Here is an 18,898-nt window from a genome sequence, read left to right as displayed (position 1 = left end):
CTGGGAAGAAGGAACTACAGGAGTCTTTCTTAAGAGAAGGAATGAAAGGGGAGAGAGGACAGTGCATTTGGGGTTCAGGGGTCAGTCTGATATGACTGAGGTGTGGGTTATGTGGAAGAGGTGGAAGGCTTTAGAGCAAAACATGCCAGGTGGGTAGAGCTCAGCTCTCAAAGAGCCACCATGCCAGGGTCAGGAATTTGGACTTGATCCTATGGGTCAGAAATTACAACTGGCAGTCTGTAGTGGACTGGAGAGTCCATTAAAAAATCTAAATATCTTTAGACTGGAGATAGGCTCTCTAGTCTGACCCACTCCCACTGCTTCCCACTATTCTACACTTGACCCCTTCACTCTTTTATGCTACCTGCAAAGCTCTTGAAAGCGCTTGGGTTTCTGACCCCTAGGAAAGCAGTGACCAGGAGAGGGTTTTAGGCGGTTAGTGAAACATGAGCAAATTTGGTATTTTAGAACCTCAGTGGCGTGGAGGAAGGGAGAGATTGGTGACAGATGACACAACATGTATTACTTCCAATAAGACTTCCTCCTTCCTCTTGTTAGAAAAAAAAAAAAAAGAAAAGAAAACAGACGGAAAAAAAGTCAACTCTGGAAGAGTTTCCATTCACTTTTGTGCAGTTAGGACTAACATGATGTCACACTCCTATTTCAACATACCCAGACTCTCTTTTCTTGAATTCTATGTATCAATATAACAACTATTTATTGAGCAACCACTCAGTGAAAGCTGGGTACTCAGGTGCTCAGGTGGCAGGGGGTTGGGGTAGGGAGGTGAGAATCAAAGCATAAAGCTCCAGAGTTCAGCAAACTCAAGGACTCATCATGGCACCAACCCACATGTACAATGTCTGGTAGATAGCATAAGACAAACGGTATCTCCCAACAGGGGACCCTACAGCACAGATGGCCCACACTCAGGGTGTGCCAGCAGGTGGGTGCCAGGACATGGTGTGTGCACAGGGCTGAGGAGAGTGGCAGTAGGAGGTCTGATGCCATTGGTCCCATGGCCCTGCCAGCAAGCAGTCTTTCCCAGAGGCAGGGCCCCCCAAGCATCTGCAATTAAGAGGGGTGAGTCCATTTGAGCCATGTGCGGAATCTATGTAGCCTTTGACCAAACTGGAAAGAAGGCTCTCATCGTTTCTATCATTTTTTGTAACCAATGCATCTGTTATTCATCTAGAATTCTCGAAGTTGATTTCCCAAATCTCCTACGACAGATCAGTTAGTGCTCCCTTCCCTGAACTGAACCCTTGAAGACCAGCAGACTAAGCTGGTTACAAAAAAAGGCCATGATAGGGCCCCTACTTGGCTCACCATGGCTGCCCCAAGTATCATCCAGCAGGTGTTTTCTCATGTGTGGGGAGCACGGCAATGCACTCTGGCTTTGGAGATAACAGAACCAGGCATGGAGTGTCTACAGCCCAGAGCAGAACCCCTGGGCTCAACTGGAGCCAGTGCTGGGCTCTGTGGCTGGGACTTATGATGCCCAGGTCAGGATCAGTGGGGCTGAGGAGGGCCTGGATGTCCAGTTTCCTTCATTCCAGGCCACTTCCTGGTCCCTGGGTGATGGCCTCTCCTTTCATGGATGTCCCTCAACCTATAGGGACTTAGAGGTATCCTCACAGGAGGTAAGGTCAGACATATGCCAATGACAACAATGACACCAGCCAGCACTTCTAGGGCATGCCTAGGTGCCAGGCACTGTGCTAAATGCTTCACAGGTATGATCCCCTGTAATTCTCACAGCAACCCTGTGAGCAGCGATTCAGGCTTTGCAAGTCCAGCCAGGCCAGCTGTGGGGGTTGCAGATGCATGGGTTCTCCAGCCACACCGAGTACCTCCAGGGAAGAAGAAGCGGTGTGGCCATCTCTGTGTTCACCCCCACAACAGTGAGCACGGTGCCCTATACACTAGGAGCTGGGTGGTGGCAGGGCCTGGACCAGGGTGAGGTATGCTGCGAATCAGGTACCCAGGAAGCAAAATTTAAGGACACACTCTCAGGTGCCACCCTGCACTGGTATGAACCTGAGAGAGGGTGCCACCTTAAATTTTGCACACTGGGTACCTCATTTGCTTTCCTCTAGTCCTGGCCCTGGGTAGTCCAATGACCAGGCATGTGTGTATGTCTTGCTCCTCCACCCTAGCCATGGGACCTTCCCTTCTCTGTGCCTCAGTTCCCTCACCTGTAAAATGGGGCTAATGACAATATCAAGGGTGGACAGAGATGCAGCAAAATCAGAACTCTCTCATACTCTGCTGATGGGAACATAAAAATGATGCATCCACTTTGGGGAACTGTTTGGCAGTTTCTCAAAAAGTTAAATATAGAGTTACCATACAAGCCAGCAATTCCACTCCTGGGTATCTACCCAAGAGAAACGAAAACACATCTCTAAACAAAGACTTGAATACGAATGTTCACAGCAGCAGCATCATAATCACCAGAAAGCAGAAACAACCCGATTGTCTATCAACTGATGAATGGCTAACAAAATGTGGTATATCCGGCCGGGCACAGTGGCTCACGCTTGTAATCCCAGCACTTTGGGAGGCCGAGGCGGGCGGATCACGAGGTCAGGAGATCGAGACCATGGTGAAACCCGTCTCTACTAAAAATACAAAAAAATTAGCCGGGCGTGGTGGCGGGCGCCTGTAGTCCCAGCTACTCGGAGAGACTGAGGCAGGAGAATGGTGTGAACCCGGGAGGCGGAGCTTGCAGTGAGCCGAGATTGCACCACTGTACTCCAGCCTGGGCGACAGAGCGAGACTCAGTCTCAAAAAACAAAACAAAAAAAAAACAAAAAAATGTGGTATATCCACACAACAGGATATAAAAGGAAACAAAATACTAATACATGCTACAACGTGGATGAACCTCAAAAGGGAAAGAAGAGAAGCCAGACAAAAGACCACATGGTGTATGATTTCACCTACATAAAATGTCCAGAAAAGGCAAACCTACAGAGACAGCAAGTAGATTACTGGCTGTGTAGGGCTTGGGCTAAGGTGGGTGGGGAGTGGAAGAAGGGAATGGAGAGTGACTGCTAATGGGTACACAGGGTCTCTTTCTGGGGTGATAAAAATGTGCTAAAGTCACATCGTGGTAATGGTTGCATAATTTTGTAAATATACTATACTAAAAGTCAATAAATTGTACACTTAAAGTGGGTGACACTTGTGTATGTAAGTTATATCTCCATAATGCTATTTTAGAAAATAGGGCTAATGATAATACCCATGGCACAGCATTGCGCAATGCCTGAGAGTATCCTATACATCATCTTTTTTTTTTTATGAGATGGAGTCTCACTCTGTTGCCCAGGCTGGAGTACAGTGGCATGATCTCGGCTCACTGCAACCTCCACCTCCCAGGTTCAAGCAATTCTCCTGCCTCAGCCTCCCAAGTAGCTGGGATTAGAGGCATGTGCCATCACGCCCAGCTAATCTTTGTATTTTTGGTAGAAACGGGGTTTCACCATGTTGGTCAGGCTGGTCTTGAACTCTTGACCTCAGGTGATCTACCGGCCTCGGCCTCCCAAAGTGCTAGGATTACAGGCGTGAGCCACCACACCTTCATCTTACATCATCTTAACACTTATTATTATGCTCAGATAAGTATCTGTTGCTCACTTAAAGGACTTAAAGGTTGTCTAAATTCCCTTGAAGTGCCTTTATTTTTAGGGGGACTTTGGGGAACTAAAGTGGGCAGTCATCCGGTCTCTAAGTGACCTGCCCGTGCCCACGCAGGTCTCCCAATCAGCTACTCTGGCTGCAGCGGCTGCTGCAGGCACCAGCCTGATGTGGGTTAAACTCGTCAAGTCTTGGATTCCAAAGATCTGTGTCGAGTTCTGGCTCTGACCTTCATATTATCTACTCTGTAGGGTTGCTGTGCAAATGACATGGGCTACGGTGTGAGGATATTTGGAGCATTCAATAAATTGGGGAAAATCATGGGTGAGGAAGACCGTTGGCAGAGGAAGACCCTGAATGCACACCCATCCTTGCTGTTACCCTCCGTGCTGGATTGTGGCTCAGCCACAGGTTCTAATCCGTGGAGGAGGGGCCACAGCCCTTTTGCTGGAGCCACAGGTGCATGGAGGGCAGGAGGGGTTAAATGTGCCTAGGCTTGATGAACATCAGGTGTGGCACAAGTCGGCCTGGCTTCCAGAACTCTTGGATAAAGGACTTCCCCACTTTGTACTTTCTTGTCTGTTAAATGGGGATAACAGAATCTCAACATTGGGCTAGGCACGGTGGCTCATGCCTGTAATCCCAGCACTTTGTGACGTCGAGATGGGAGGATCGCTTGAGGTCAGGAGTTCGAGACCAGCCTGGCCAACATGGTGAAACCCCATCTCTACTAAAAATACAAAAATTAGCCGGGCATAGTGGCATGCACCTGTAGTCCCAGCTACTCGGGAGACTGAGGCAGGAGAATTGCTTGAACCCAGGAGATGGAGGTTGCAGTGAGCTGAGATCACGCCATTGCACTCCAGCCCAGGCAACAGAGTGAGACTCCGTATCAAAAATAACAACAACAACAAAAAACAAAACAGAATCCCAACCTCTCTTAGGATTGTCCGAGCACACCCACAGAATGCATGTAGATTTGTGCTTGTGATGTCAGTGAGGGCTAGCATGACAATGGGCAGCAGACGTTGTAGCTAAGTGCCAATGACTGTGACCTTCCTGAAGGCAGGAGCATTGTTTTCTTCTTCTGGCAGGTGCTCAGTGAATGCTGACTGGAAAGAGGAATTGAAGCGGGGAGGGAAGGTGCTGTGATGAGCTGGCTGGCCAGCCGAGGAAACAGAAGGGCCTTAGCTAGATTGTAGAGAAGAAGAAAAATAATACATGGCCATAGGACTGTATAACCTTGGGCCAATTATCTTACCTTTCCGGGACTCAGTTTCCTCAAGCTGGGCTATTTGATCCCTAAAATTTTTTTTCAGCTAGAGCATTCCTGGATCCTACCAATGTACCATGTTGCTACTAGACTCCTCCTCTCAAAATCCTCTTTCAGTGATTCCAGAGGACATTATATATGCTGTGCCAGGAAATCCATAAATCCTATTCTAAAAGCGCTAAAGTCAGGCACTGTCCAAGTTCACACTGTTGAATGCAAGTTCTCCGTTCTTTGGAATGTTTACTATTAACTGTGAAGTGATCAAGACCGTTTCCGTTCTGCGGCTCTTTCTGCCCAAGAGCCCTGGTTCTTGGAAACAACGTGAAGTCTTCGGGCTCTCCTGGACTACGTGTCTCTGGCAGAAATTCACCACATACTCAGAATCAATTCTCTAACACAAAGTTCCCCAGAAGAAAGTAACAGGCAGTTCTACAAGATAATGAAACCGTAGAGTTCTCTAGTAGGAGAGCTTAGGGGAGAGCTGGCGCTTCAATCCTCTCCTGCCTGAAACCCATCTTTTCTCCTAAATGTCTTGGCCAGAGGGCAGTCTCTTTCTCCAGCTTCTATCTGTCAGTTCACATCCCTGCATTATCTACCTCTCTACCTCCCCTACACAAAAGCAAAGGCACACCCCATCACCGCCAGTGCTGGCCTCCTGCCCTCCTGGCCTCTCCCTACTCCCTCCAGACCACCACTGCCACAAACAACTTCACCACGACATCCAGCTCTGACCAGGCTGTGTGCAAATATCTTAATCTATTTTCAAAAAGACAGGGTGCCATGCAAATGGAAATAAGTTCTAAACTTCCTCCTCCACAGGCTATGGAGATCCCTGGGGGGTTCTGGGTACACCCAGGGGCTGGGGGGGCGCCTGAGATGGCTTTGTCCTTAGAGCAATTCAGCCCAGTCTCATATTTTAAGAACAGCGGGAACGTAATATCAGCTGAAAGGAGTTTTCTGTGCGCTATTTAACTAAATGGCTCTGCAGCTGGGGAGAGCCATAGGCAGACGTGTTATGATTCAAAGGCTCCCAATTACAATGATCCTCTTTTATTGTATAAAAACAGCAACACAGCCATTCTCCACCCTCCCTCCGCCTGCTTCCTCCACCCCCTTCCCCCATTGGCTGGCGAGGCCACTCTGCATCCTGAAAGGAGCACCCAGATTCTCCTCCGGCTCCAACTTTGCAGCTTTCAGCCCACAGGGATTCCTTCCCTCCAGATCCGGGGAGGAGAGGGCAGAGGGCGCAATGCCCCTGGAGAATGTTCTCTTGGAGACACTGATAGAGGCTTTACAATGGCCTCTTTTTGAGGAGGGGTGGTTTGGGGGGAGCTGTAGATAACAGATGGGGATTTGTAATTCTCTCCTGTTTTGACTAAACTCTCACGCGCACACGTGCACGCACACTCATGCAGGAAGGCATGCATCCCTATGCTCCTTATCAGAAAAGCAATCAGACTATCCCACAGCACGATCTAAAACCGTCCCTTCTCCTCACACCTCTCCCAGGCTGATGTGGGCCAGGTCTCCAGGAGACTTACGTACAGTATCAGAAAGCTCTGGAATCAGAGTGAGCTGAGTTTGAATTCTGTCTTTGCTACCTTCTTTCTGTGACCTTGAATAAGTACTTAACCTCTCTGAGCTTTCATTTCCTATCTTTTTTTATTTTTTATTATTTTGAGACAGAGTCTTGCTCTCTCACTCAGGCTGGAGTGCAGTGACATGATCATGGCTTACTGCAGCCTTGACCTCCCGGGCTCAAGCGATCCTCCTGCCTCAGCCTCCCAAGTAGCTGGGACTACAGGTGTGTGTCACCACACCCAGCTCATTTTTTAGTTTTTTTATTTTTTATTTTTTGTAGAGATGGGGTTTCACCATGTTGTCCAGGCTGGCCTTGAACTCCTGAGCTCAAGCGATCCACCTGCCTCAGCCTCCCAAAGTGCTGGGATTACAGGCGTGAGCCACCATGCTAGCCCATTTTTCCTACCTTTTAAGTGGAATTACACTGCCACTCTCAATTTACTCCTCAGGGTCAGATTAAATGACACTGTGAAGGGAAAGTGTTTAGCAGAGTGCCTAGCACATAGTAGGTGCTTACTTTTTCTGTGGCTGTTGCTGTTCTTAACATGGTGAACACCATGTGCTTGTGCTATGTCTGGGTATGTGGGGAGCTTTGTGCATCTGGTTGTGTAGGGAGCTTTGTATTCAGTTTCACCAGCCAGAGTGAACCAGGCTGTGGGGGTGAGATGGCTGTGGGGGCATAAATGTCAGGCCTGCTGAGGAGTGTTTTTCTTGAGTCTTTCTGCAACACTGGTTTAAACGGTCACCTCTGCACAGCATATGCAGGCATGCATGAGTGCCTGCCACTTCCTCCCTAACTTAGACTTCTGGTCCTTCCTCAGTTTTCTGCAGATGTTTTTGAGCCCAGCAGCTGCAGTTGCAGGCATCCAACCAGGACAAGGAGGGGCTGTAGCCCAGGAACTCTCATTCATAACCCTCTTCCTCTCTGCCTCAATAGCAGGTTCCTTCTCTCTCTCTCACAAGTAGCCCCTGGGCCCCCAACAGGGAGGATTTCCTTCCAAAGAAAGAGCTAACTCAATTTGGCTACTCCCTGAAGCCCCAGAGATCCATGAATCTATTCCCTGACCCTGAACTTGACAGGAAATTGTCCCCAGGATTTTGCTGATTTTTCTCTGAAAGATAAACTCAGCGTGGGCTTCCCGCTATTCCATCCCAAAGTAGCCATGTGCACCCCTAAAATATATCACAAATCTGTTACACCACAATGAATGCCTGGCTCACATTCCTTCATATTGATCCCCCATGGATCAATAGCACAAGAATTTCATTCACTGCAGATTCTGTTATGTGTTAAATACCATTGCAGTGAAACAATGTGTAACAAGATTAATCTCTACTAAGTGTTTCTAATGTTAGGGAGTAGTGGGGAGAGAAAGAGGAAGAAAGGGTGTGAACTGTGGCTTTTAACAGGTAAATATTGTCCACCAGGGGGTAAAGAGAGGTATCAGCAAGAAAACAGGTTCTGGCCCTGGTGTCTCTATTCCATTTTAAAGTTTGGGTGGAAATTGATATACTGTTGTCAGGACTGTTTTTCCCCGTGGGGTCTGTTTTACACACACATACACACACACACACACACACACACACACACACACACCAATGTCAATCAACCCCTCTTAAATGCATGATTACAAGTGTAAGAACAGGAAGCAGACTGTGGGTGGATGTTCTTAAAATCACAACCTGTTCAATGTAGGGTGGGGGCATTAGAGAAGGGTGGGGGAGGGGAATCAGGATTTTTTTTCAGTTCAAAATGAAATAATCTTGTCAATACAGAAAATAATGTCTACTTTATTGTCTATCAAAGGGGCATGTGCACAGCCAAGCATCCTTCCTGAGCTGCACTGTCTGGATGTGGCTATGACACAGCACATTAGATACCTGAACAATGCACCAGCATCTCACTCTGATATTCCAGGGTCAGGTTTCCATTTCAGTAGTTGCTCAGACTTGCCACAAAATGAGTGCATGTGTGTACTGGGGTTGGGGGGAGGGAGAAGGGGAATGGCAATGAGATGGGGACAGTCAGGGTCCTGGGATTGATGATGAAATCCACACATGCTAATTACTTGGCACCTCAAATTTACAATAAAGTCACTTTCTTGAGGTGGTTGCAGTGATGATGGTGATTTGTTGAGCACAGTTCATATGTGAGGTGTGTGCTAAGCCTTTTTACGACTTTCTTAAGTTTCCTAACAACTCATACAGCAGCTATTAAAGTGATCTCCATTTCAGAGATAAGAAAATTGAGGTAAGTAACAGCTCAAAGTCATAAAGGTAATACCCCGAGCAAAGACAATCAGAGAGGCTGGCCTTTGCTGGAGGAATCTAACCTGGGGAATCTGGTGCTGGGAAGGCCTCTGACATCCTCTGATATCATCTCCTTGATTTAAAGCAATGGCGAGGGTCATGGCCAAAGGTGTCCTGCTGATGAGTGGTGGAGCTGCAGCTAGGGCCCAGGAGCCCCGAAGGTCAGGAAAAAGGCAAGTGTAGCGTTTGGAGAGTAAATGGCACCCCCTTCCAGCTTCTCCAGTCCCACGAACTGAATTATCCAGAAAGGAGAGCTGATTGCCTCCCTGTAACAGCTGACTCACATCAGGTTAAGTTTGGATTCTTATTGACAGGACCTAAAAGCAAATCATCCCTCACTTCTTTATTGCACATTGTCTTCTTTTTGCCCTGAGGCAAAACTGGTCCCCTGGCCTGAAACTTTCCAGAACTCGTTTTATTGCAAATAAGGACTAAGCTCGTTTGTCTGCACCAGGTACTCTGCTGTCAGTCTTAGTCTTCCCTTCCCCAGACATGTGACCTTCAGAAACCTGCCATAGCTCCCTAGTACCTAGAGATTAAAAGCCAACCTCCTCCATCTGCACCCCCAAGCCTGGCATCATCTCTTTGCACAGCCTTCCCTGCATCCCCCTCTCCACCTCCCCAGGGTACCTGTCCACCGCTCCCAGGGCCCTTCTTTGTCATCTTAGGCAGCACATGCCCTCCCTACCAACTCGACAACCATTCCTCCTTTCACCCCTTCTGCCTTACAAGTTGAACCCCAATTTGCTCATGACAGCAATGGGTCCAACTAAAAATACTTGACTGCTCTTCCCTGGCAGTAGTCACCACGTGGCACAGCTCTGGTCGATGAGCTAAGGACAGAAGTCCCCGAGAGGGGTGCCCCTTCCCAGATATAGCAGTGAAGCTGTACTGGGTAAAAGCTCTTTGAGACTCATTCATCCTTTTTTTCTCTTTCTTAGAATGCAAACCTCAGGCCTAGAGACGTAGCAGCCACTTTCCTACCACAAGATGATAAACCTAAGGCCAAGGGCCTCCACTCTAAGCATGGCAGAGTAGAAAGAAGCAGTCTGGGTTCCCAATGGTACAGCTGAGGCATCATCCCCCTTTACCCCCCACCCCGTTGTTGTCTGACACAAAAAAGTCCCTATCTGGTTAAGTCACTGGTAGTCAAGATTCTGCTGCCAGCAGCAGAATGCAATGATATTGGCTACACCTCCAGACATTGTTCCTCTTCATTCATGGGGCAGTTCAGCTGCTCCCACCTCTAGGAGATCCTCTGTGATCCCCTCAGAGCAGAAGAATCATGCCTTTCCTTGTCCTTCCACAGTGGTTAGTTTTCTCAATTATAGCACTTATCTAAGCCTGCTTGATTTGGTTTAATGAGTGCTTCCCCGCAGTTGGCTCAAACTCCTAGAGGGCAGGGGGTCTGTATCCCACCAGCATCTCCATAATGTCTGGAGCATGCAGTGCTTTGCGTTTCTGCCAGGAGGGCTCTGTCTCCCCAGCGTTTCCATAACATCTGGTTATGCGCTCTGCATTACAACAGCAGAGTGTGTGTGTTCTGGGGGCTGCCACTCCGCTTACTAGCTGTTTGGTCCTGGGGAAGTTAGCTAACTTCTCTGGGCTTGTGCCTCCTCATCTAGAAAAAGGAGAGAATGAGAGTACTTACATCAGAGTTGTCATGAAGACAAAATAGTCTAGTCAGAAGCACTTGGGATGGTGCCTGGCATACAAAAATGCTTAATGGCTATGGGTTCTTATTAGTATAATGAACATTATAGTTGCTGAATGAATAAATAAATCAACACACAGTTGCTAAATAAATGAATAAAGGAATAAAATCCAGGTAAATTCTGGAGTTCAGACCTCGGGACAGTGGCTACTGTTCCCTCTTTTCTGCTGGACCTGACCCTTTATTCTAACTATCACGTCATGTATCTGGATGCTGCTACAAGGGACTAGTTAAGGCTATGAAGTTAGGCCTGGATTTGCTTTTTGTTGTGTTGCTCAGGCAAGTTTCTTCACCTCTTGGAGCCTCTGTTTCCTCAACCATAAACGGAGGAAAATAGTAGTACTTAGCTCACAGGATTGTGGTGAGAATTAAATGATAAAGCATGTAAAATACACAGCATTGCGCCTCACACACCATAACAGTGTTAGCAACTGTTATCAAACATTGCCATGATTCTTTTTGATAAGTGTACAGCATCCCACCAAATCACATGGTCCGGATGTGGATGAGAAACGCCGGGTGGGGCCACCTTTCAGCATGTCAAGATACACTGCACTTACATCACAGGAATATCCTTTCTTCAGTGCCAACAAACAGTGGTGTTTTCCCCCTTTAAATGGACATTAGTTGAGATAGCTGATGTGCCCCAAAATCTTGGTTTCTTGCATTTTCCCCTGAAGCACAATCTTCAGGTGCATCCTTTAGCTGACAGCAAACCTGGCTAGAAGGAAAGGTACAAGTGCGCAAGAGAACACTCACGGAGCAGAGCATTTAAACAGCGATGATATTTCCACACATCACCAGTCCAATTATTGTCAGTGACACTTTTCAGCCTTACTTGTAGATTTTTTTCCCTTCTGGCCTTAAAAGCTGTGTATACAGCTTTATGTAACTTTCCCTTTAAACTTAAACCTTTATGCTAGTCCCATTCAACCACTTGACGGCTCCATTAATCTATTTTTACTATTAAACATGCCATTTTACAAGATATTTATTCCACTTGGTCGTCATCCAAACGCTTTTTGACATTACTGCCCTGGGAGTGAACTGCTTAAACTCGCTGCCCTCATAAACAGAAAATCACCTTTTGACTCAAATCTTGAAGAGCTCTCAGAACCTCACCCCCTTCACTTCTACAGTCATTAATTTCTGCCATATATAAAGGAGAGAGTGAGTAAATGTGTGTGTGTGTGTGTGTGTGTGTGTGTGTGTGTGTGTGTGTGTGTGGTTTTAAGAGGGTAATTGTGGGAGGTCTGGGCAATTCAAGAAGTGCTGGGGAAGGAATCCTCTCCTCCTAACTCCATTCTGCTCATCGGGGACTGCCTGAGACCTGGGGATCTGGCAACTTAACAGAGAGAAAGTGATCAGAGAGCAGGCAGGGGAAGAACTCCAGGGCCTAAAATGCAGTGTCCCAGGGGGCCAAGCTGAGCAACCACTCTTTAAAAAGGGAGGGGTCGAGGGAAAGTCCTTATTCATCGACTTCTCTCCTTCTCCACGCCCCAGACAAACAAAAGGCCACCGCGAAACCGTTGAAGGTAGAGACCTACTGGCTTTGAAGACTATCAATCAGGTGGAAACCTGAACAAATCACAATTTGGCTTCCCCATCAAGTTTTCGCCCCAGCCTGACAAACCCTCCTCCTCCGCCGCCTCCACCTCCTCCTCCGCCTCCCAGGCTCAGCACAGCTACGAGGCCAAAGGGACCGTCCTGTGATGCCTGCTGGTTTCCAACTTTCCGCTCATCTTCGTCTCCGCAGCCTCCTGCAAAGCGGCTGGGAAAAGGGCAAGTTTGCAAAGCCGAGGACACAAGTCCTGGGGAAGCCACAAAGAAGCTGCAACACCAACAAAGATTAACCTCTTGTGGGGCAGACGAAAAGCGCCAGCTGCCGTTCAGGGGGACGAACGTGGGCTCAGGCTGGCAGAGGCTCCGGCCAGCTGGCAGCGGACAGCAGGGCCGGGGGTCCCGCGGCCCCCCGCCCCGCGCAGACTCCCCCTGCACCTGAGCGGGGGTGAGGACTGCGCCGCGCTCCGGCCCTGCCCCCGCCAGGTAGCTCGGCTGCCGCCCGCGCTGCGCGCCCGCTGCCTGCAGCCGCCGGGAGCGACGAGAGCAGAGGCAGCCTCGGCCCACGGCGTCATGCTTCCTGCCACCACATTACGGCGAATCGTCACCGGGAGAGGGGAGAGAGGGAGGGAGGGGAGCAGACACACGCAGCCCCCCGCCTGCCAAAACTCGCGGAGACGGGGCCACGTCCCAGTGGAGTCCCCGCGGGACCTGCCCCGTTTGCACAAAGCGCCGCAGTTTGGCCAAGAAGGGAGGGAGACGGCCACGAAATAAATAAATAAAAACAGTCAGGTCTACGTAACGCCCTGTCGAAAGCGGACGCCATATTTTTTTGTGGCTTATGTCGACATAGGGAAACGTAGACATGTTTTTCCTCCTCCTCCTCCTCCTCCTTGCTCTGGCTCCCATTTATCCAAACTTGTAATCAAAACTCTTAAAAAAAATCTCCTTCCCTCTCTGTATCCGCTCATTTCCTCCCACCCGCAAAAAGAGCCTGCACACCCCCCCCCTTCCGTACCCCCCTTCCAATCACAAACCCGGCCAAGTCCCATTAACAACACATTTTCGGGAGCCGCGGCGGCGACGGCGGCGGTGGGAAAGTTGGGCTGGAGTGGCCGGCGCCCGGCGTGCGGGGCTCGGGGCTGGCGGCGCCGGCTGGGGGGGCTCCGCGCCGAGGCGAAGTTTCTTACCTGCGCTGGGGCTGGGAACGCGGGGACCCGGGCTGGGAACGCGGAGACGCGGCACGGGCGTTCCAAAATGGAACTCTGCTGGCTCCCCCCACCCACTCCCCACTCCCCACCGGGCGCCCGGCTCGGGCTCCGTGGGAAAGAGGGGGAAAGCCAGCCTGCCAGACAGACAGACAGACAGAAAAAGCCCCCGTACGGAGAACGGTGGCCAAAATTTTTAAAAGAAAAAAAAAAAAGGAAAAAAAGGGAAAAAAAATGCCTCGATCAGTGGGGAATCTACGCCAAAACCCACATGATCTGTAACGTCAGCATGCGTATTTGCATACGATACCACCACCCGAGCTGCCACCCGGGCTCGGGTTCCGCAGAAAGTTACAAAGTGAAATTCAGCCCCCTCCGGAGACACCGGCGAAATGTCATTTTTCAGTCAGGAGCTGGGGGGGAGGCTAGCCCTAAAGGCGCTGGTTACTGGCCAAGGTAGGGGGGCAGTAAATTAACTTAAAAGTCTGAGCCCAGTAACGGACTCGGTGGAATTTCTGCGAGAAGAGGAGGGGGAGGCGCGAGCGAGATCATTGAATATTAAGCACGACCCCGCGCGGCGGCCGCGGCCAAACCCTCTCAGTGCAATACCCATTTTCTTTATGAAAAGTTCAAGGTGTCACTGATGAGCTCAACAAACTGTTGATCTTGACCACGTGGAGTGGCGGACCGTGGGACCGAAGGGCGCGCTTGCGGGCCCGGCTCTGGCGGCACCCGGGCCCCGGGACCCTTTGCGTGGGACTGTGCGCGGGTGGGGCCACCACGCACCCTGGGCGCTGCCTGCGCCTTGGCCCGGCTTCAGGCTCAGGAAAATAATAATAACGATTTTAAAACTATGTTGAGCGAGACACATTTTACTCCCGGAATGATAATGAGAAGGCTCGGCGTAGGGAGGGGAAGAAGGAGTCCCCCACTTATATAACGACTTGAAGTTAGATCACTTTTGCCTGGGGAGATTCCGGGATTTCCGCCCGCGCCAGGTCTGAGGCTGGTTAAAGATCTTCAAACTTTTTTCCCTTAAGAGCCAATAAACAAACGGACGCCCCAGGGGCCGACTTAAACTCTGGTAGAGCCCGCGTTCGCTGGAATTCTCAGATTCAAAGAAATGCACACGCCTGCGGTGCTCGCAGAGAAGTCCCTCGGAAGCTAGGCTGGTCGCTTTCGCAACTGGGACTCCAATGTTCCCAGTGGGAGCGGAGCTCTCACCGCGGCAGCCCCCAGGCTCCCCTTGGCGCCTTAGAGCAAAGGTGGCCGGGGATCGCGCTGCCCTTCGCCCACGGCCTCGGAACCATGAACTTGTATTCCGGGCGCCGCGCTCCTGCCACAGTGCTCGGCTAAAGAGCTCTAAGGAATTCGGGATCCGGGCACACTTCGGGATCTCGGGCGGCAACCTGTCTGCGCCGCGCATTCCTGTCCAGATGGACCTTGTTTCCCCCTGGGCTGGCCTGTGGACTCTCGGGCAGCTCCCGGACGGGGACGAGGGGATGCGGTCTGAGGGCTAGTTTAGAAGCTTCGAGCGCAGCGAGAAAACAAAGGGATCCTGGGGCTGGGAGGCTCTGCGGAGTCCCCGCCCGCCCTGCAGATTAGCAGGCGCGTCGCGTCGGGGCTTCCCGGCCAGCTCTGCTCTGGGGAATTAGAACGAACTCTAGCGGCCGTTTGCAACTCGGCTGTGGGCGCGAGGGCATCAACAGGTGGCCGTGTGCAGCGGAGAGGCCAGTGGCGAGGACCCGGACTGGGGTGAGGACGGCTGGCCTTGGGGCTGACTGGGTGGCGGACGCGCTGGGTGACCTTTTGGCTTTTTCATTTCCGAGGCCGGGGAGAAGGAAGTAGCTAAAAGGTTTTTTTAAGTTCTGCCCTAGAGCTCAAATTTCTGACACACCCCTTGACTCCCCAGAAATCCTTTGCAACAAAAATTAAAACAGCTTATATGCAAAACTTTCTTAATGGCCTGCACCTGTTTGTTCGGTTATTGCTGATGTAGGGTCTGTTTGTTTGCATTTTAACAGCCCTTAAAACAAGATTCTATCTATCCTGGGAAGGAGTCTCTTGCGTGATGCTCGCGGACCTGAAAGGCGACTGGAGGGGCTCTTACAGGATTCTGTTAACTTCTTGATGACTGTAATCCAGCTTGGGCCACATCTTTCTCAACCTCATTTGGTACCGGCTAAGAACCTAATTTACTTGCCATCAACATCAGAATTTACCAATGCCTGATCTCCTCCCCACCTCTGCCTCACCCAGGGTGAACCAAAATTGTAAAAAGAAAAGAAAAAAATATGGGACCCTCCCCTCATTCCCCCGCCTTGTCCCGTCCCGCCCGGCCACACCAACTTCAGCATTTTTACATGGCTTACCTTATTATGCCCCTTCCAGGCCATTCCACTCCCTGCCCCCTCCCCCTTTAAAATAAGTCTAGTTCTGTCTGTTTCCATGGAAATTACCCAAACCTTAACGAAGCTATTCCTATTTTGAGGCTGCACCTCCTCTGGATGATCAATCACTTAGGAGGGTTTTCTATAAGCCAAGTTTCCCTTGCTGCCACCTCATTGCCACCTGCTTCTGGCTGGGTGACAGATTGTATGTAGGGTGGAATGGGCCAGGCCAGAGGGAAACCAGGTAACCCTTTAAACGGTCTGCTGGATTCTCATATCTTCAGAGCACTTGGATCTCATGGATACTAGCAAGGATGAGGGGCTTCTGATGTGTTGCAGTGTTTTTAAATTGTTCAGAGTTTAGCATGGACTGAACTTGCACCATATAAAGAGAAAACAATGAGGAATAAGACAAAGGTGGTTTTTGCTTTATGTGGTATGATCCCCGTTTGCTTTAAGTGTACCCATGGAGTAGACAGACCGTTATCTGACAGTATTTAGGAGCTTCAGAATCAATAATGTTGGACAAGTAAATGTTCAGCCAGGAAGTAGCATATGCCACTTTCACTTACAACTGATTGGTCAGAACTAATCACAAAGTTAACTGTAAAGATCCATGGAAGCATTGTGTGCCTGGAAATGGAGAGAATGGGAAAGATTTGCACTAATATGATAGCACTAATGACTCTCATAAATAATAATAGCAGTTCACAATTATTGATCGTTTACCATGTGCTGAGCCTTTTATATGTATCATTTCATTGAATCATCACAAAAATCTGTTTTATCTTTATTTTACAGAAATAGAAACTGAGACTTAAAGAGCTTAAGTACTGTACCTTGCTTGACATCACACAGATACTAAGTAATGGAGTTGGAATTTAAGCTTAATTTTACCTGCTTCCCAGAGAATAGACTTTTAAAACACTGTCCTCAACTACCTTTGGACTTAATTGGTCCCCTGTTGTTGGGCATTGGGTAGTTTCAATTTTATTCCAATGAACAACCTTGTGTCAGATCTTTTGAATCATCTGCGATTACTTCCTTAGGATGAATTCCTAGGTACATATTTGCTTATTGAAATATACACATATTTCAAGAATAAAAACCTTTTGCAAAAAGTGAAAGCTTTAGGAGGTGTGGTAGTCTTCTAAGATGGCTTTTTTCAATCCTTTCCTTCCCTTTTTGAAAAATATGTCACCATTAAGAGGTGGAGTTTACTTCCCCTCCCTTGGAATCTGGACTGGTCCTGTAATTGCTTTGGATGCAATGAAAGTGATATTCTGAGACATCTAAATCCAAGTCTTAAGAGACTGGCAGTTTCTGTTTCCTTCCTTTTAGGGTCCTGCTGCCATGCTGTGAGAAGCCCGAGTTTCATGGAGAGGCCACATGGAGTGAAAACAAAGGTGATAGGGACAACAGCTCCACCTGAGATCCTGGTTAATACACAGACTTTAGCCACCTTGGATGCTCCAGCCTAATCGATCTCCCACTTGACTCTAGTTTCACCTGACATTATGTAGAGGAAAACCAGCCAGCTCCACCTAGTCAACCCACAGAATCATGAGATGATCATAAGACTGCAGTCGTTTAACATTATTCACTTTTGGGGTGGTTTATTACACAGTGATAGATAAATAAAACGGGAGTTATTATTCGTGTCTTTATTTGCACATATATCTGAATGTTCCAGATCTACTTCCCCCTGAGCTCTGCAGGGTATAGGTAGCATTGTGAAATATTGGAGGCCAGGACAAGGGGGTAGAGAGGCCTCTTGGTCCATGATGCCTGAGCTGGCCCACTCTCCAAATCAAAGCTTTTCTTGATTTTAGTTGTTGTTCATGAAGGATCCCCCACCACAGGTCCCAGATCCTAAGCAAATAAGAACTCATTTAGCAAGCATAGATACTCAGCAGGTACTGGAGTTAAGTTCATGTTTGGTGTTGCCAAAAACAGAGGTTTCCATTATTTAAGGATATACACTGTGACAGGAGTGCCTACTATGCCAAAAACAGAGGTTTCCATTATTTAAGGATATACACTGTGACTGCAAGTGCCTACTATGTACATGGCTGCCTGGGAGGCGCTTCTTATACTTTATGTCATTTAATCTTTTAAACAACCTTCTGCATAGTATATTGTCTCCTTAATTTGTAGGAGGAAACTTTATAGAAGTTTATGAATTATCCATGGGCCATATAGCTGATAAGTTAGAAGCAGGTCTTGAGCCCACATTTGATAGATTACAAATCCTGCCTGCTTCCCACTATACTTGTGGCTTGCAAATTAACTCATGTGCAAACCACCTTCACCAATTTTGTCCCAGTAGCAAAGGGACTACCTATAGTATTTTTAATTTAACATTTTGTTTGGCTAGGGTCGTGGCTCACACCTGTAATCCCAGCACTTTGGGAGGCTGAGGCAGGTGGATTATTTGAGGTCAGGAGTTTGAGACCAGCCTGGCCAACATGGTGAAACCCCATCTCTAATAAAAAATACAAAAAAATTAGCCAGGTGTGGTGGTGAGTGCCTGTAATCCCAGCTACTCAGGAGGCTGAGGCAGGAGAATCGCTTGAACCGGGGAGGCAGAGGTTGCAGTGAGCTGAGATTGTACCACTTCCATCCTGGTGACAAAGCTAGACTCTGTCTCAAAAAACAACATTTTATTTACATTGATTCACATTTTTAAAACTTAAATGCACTTATTTCATACTAATACTAAAGAAGCCTTTTGTCACAATAGAAACAAGAAAATCCGGTATTGAATTTTCAAATGAACCAATGAAAGGTAACAGTGAAAATAACCAAGGGAAAGAAAAAACAGCACTACTGAGCTGGCTAGATACTCTTATTTGCAGAAGGTCGAGACGGAGGGGAAAGGTATTAGAAAGTGATTAGAGACAGGGTAGCAGCAAACAGAATTTTTTCTTGAGCTAATTAAAAGGATGGGGAGAGAACTGAAAGTTGTAACTTTCTCTGAGTCAGAGCTATTTCGTGCTGTACCTGCACATCATTTAAAACCATCTCATGGCCACACATGCTACTTAAGCAGTACATGTTTCACACTGCTGACACCTGGCTGCCTGTCACAGTTCTTCATGTATGAATCTATTACAGTGTTGCTCCCTCTGAGAGCATAAGAATCAGTGCCACGGGTTGAAGGGCTGAATGTTTGTGCTCCCTTGCCCCCCAATTCATATGTTGAAATCCTAATCCT

The 18,898-nt window shown here is 48.4% G+C and overlaps 1 protein-coding gene and 1 long non-coding RNA gene across 7 annotated transcripts in view; one reads left to right on the top strand and one right to left on the bottom strand.

Annotated features, from left to right (window-relative positions):
* ZHX2 (zinc fingers and homeoboxes 2) overlaps positions 1–15,695 on the bottom strand; it is a 268,568-nt gene extending 252,873 nt beyond the window's left edge. For 5 of the 6 annotated variants that reach the window (XR_008659078.2, XR_010121751.1, XR_008659079.2 and 2 more), the window contains exon 1: positions 13,274–15,695. The gene's annotated coding sequence lies outside the window, so the exon portion shown is untranslated. The remainder of the gene's footprint in view (positions 1–13,273) is intronic. The other variant, XM_063642937.1, reaches the window with a different exon arrangement.
* On the top strand, positions 14,865–17,336 carry LOC134737140 (uncharacterized). The gene is made up of 2 exons (XR_010121755.1): positions 14,865–15,046; positions 15,316–17,336. It is a non-coding gene; the product is annotated as an uncharacterized lncRNA (long non-coding RNA).
* Positions 17,337–18,898: the final 1,562 nt, after the last annotated feature.

Source organism: Symphalangus syndactylus, chromosome 7, assembly GCF_028878055.3.
Source record: "Symphalangus syndactylus isolate Jambi chromosome 7, NHGRI_mSymSyn1-v2.1_pri, whole genome shotgun sequence".
Taxonomy (NCBI): domain Eukaryota; kingdom Metazoa; phylum Chordata; class Mammalia; order Primates; family Hylobatidae; genus Symphalangus; species Symphalangus syndactylus.
The sequence above is the reverse complement of the archived record's forward strand: the minus strand, read 5'-3'. Positions and strand labels throughout refer to the sequence as shown.